This window comes from Ovis aries, chromosome X (genome assembly GCF_016772045.2).
Source record: "Ovis aries strain OAR_USU_Benz2616 breed Rambouillet chromosome X, ARS-UI_Ramb_v3.0, whole genome shotgun sequence".
In the NCBI taxonomy this organism is placed as follows: Eukaryota; Metazoa; Chordata; class Mammalia; order Artiodactyla; family Bovidae; genus Ovis; species Ovis aries.
The window spans coordinates 80,453,916-80,455,814 of record NC_056080.1 but is presented as its reverse complement, the minus strand read 5'-3'; positions in this window follow the sequence as shown (position 1 = coordinate 80,455,814).

Below are 1,899 nucleotides of genomic sequence, written 5' to 3'. Positions count from 1 at the left end.
ACCCGACCCTGCCCCGCCCCGCCCCGCCCGCGCTCCCGCCTGGATGGGCCGCGCTCCAGGCGCTCCGGGCGCACGCTCCCCAGCCAGCCGCCCGCCCCGCGGTCTCCGGCTCCCGCCTGGGACGACGGACACGGCGCGCGCGCGCCCGCGGCGGCAGTGGGGAGCGGGCGCACGCGCGCGGGAGCGAGGGGAGCGGGGCTGGGTGGGCGAGCGCGAGGCTGGAGGCCGCGGGAGCCAGCGCGGAAAGCCAGGGGCGGGCCTTGCCCGGAGTCCCTGGGGGGCGGGGGGGGGGGCTCCCAGGTTCCACGATTCCCTGCGATCGCCAGCATCCGGCCCGGAGCACCTGGCCCTGGATATGCCGACTGCGCTGGACCAGCCCAGGATACCAGTGTCCAGGGTGGAGGAGCGCCTCCCGGGATCCCCCACGAGCTCGCGGCCTCGGGACTGGGGGAGGGGGGATCACGATTTCAGCCCCTTTCCCACATCCTCCGCGCAGCATCCGTCTCTCCGGCTTCCCTTTAACGATCGCTTCTCTCCTTCAACTCAGCCGTTTTCTCGCTGTCGTTGTAAACGTATACCTTTGTTAAAATTTTAAAAGCGAAAACATTTTTTTTTTTTTAATAGAGAAAAGCGTGAGGTTGAGTGGGTCTCCGGGAGAGCCAACCGAGCGGTTTGGGATGCCTGGGCCCCGGGCGCACCGGATTACCTACCTACCTGCGTCTCTCTCTGCCCCCGCCTGCGCCCAGCGTGCCACTTTCACGTTCCTTCCATTTCTTCCCTCATCTCTCCCACAACCTGCCCTGGCTTCCTTGGACTAGCCTGGAGAGAGAAGGCCTTGGCCTGGAAAGCCGCCTTGGATGGATGGCCGGGTTCCCATGGGGTGCCAGGGAGAACTGCAGAGTCCAAGCCCTCTGGCTGCAGAGATAACTTGATTCAATTGTTGCCTTCTTCGTTGCCAGGCTTTGGCAAGTGATGGAATCGATAACCACACAGGGCTGTTTAATTACACCGCAGCCTTGGCAGAGGCCCCTCCATAGCCCTTCTTTCCTCCCTGACTCCTGGTTTAGAGAACAGGAATCAGGAATATGCTGGGCCTGCCTAGAATCTGGAAATGAGATGTGGATGTATATGCCCCTGGAGACAGGGCTGGTGTGTAGGTTGCATATGTCAGAAAGTGGTCTCAGGGGAATGAGAACCAATGTCAGGGTATGTCCTCAAGCTGGCTGGCACTTGAAGCTACTGGGACTTGACCCTGCTAGGGGCTGGCTGGATATAACTGTCTACCCCAGACCCCAGGAGGAGACTGGTGAAGGTGAAGGTGAAAGTAGCTCAGTCATGTCCGACTCTTTGCGACCCCATGGACTTAGTGTATGGAATTCTCCAGGCCAGAATACCGGAGTGGGTAGCCTTTCTCTTCTCCAGGGGATCTTCCCAATCCAGGGATCGAACCCAGTCTCCTGTATTGCAGGTGGATTCTTTACCACCTGAGCCACCAGGGAAGCCCCAAGAGGAGACTGCCATACCACAAAGGACCACAAGTTTGGTGGCTTCAAACAGCAAAAACAGAAATGTATTTTCTCCATAGTTCTAGAGGCCTCAAGTCCAAAATGAAGGTGTTGGCAGGGCCATGCTCCCTCCAAAGGCTCTGGGAGGGGGGTGTCCTCCTGTGCCTCTTCTTAGCTGCTTGGGGGTTCTTAGCCATTTTTGCTCTTCCTTGCCTTGTAGCTGCATGGCTCCAGTTTTTGCCTCTGTCTTCACATGACCTTCTTCCTCATGCGTCTCCTATGTCTGGGTCCAACTTTCCTTCTTTCTAAGGACACTCTGGCAGTCCAGTGGTTGGGACTTTGCACTTTCACTGCTGAGCAGCAAAATAAAGAAATCAATACAAATTCAGGACCC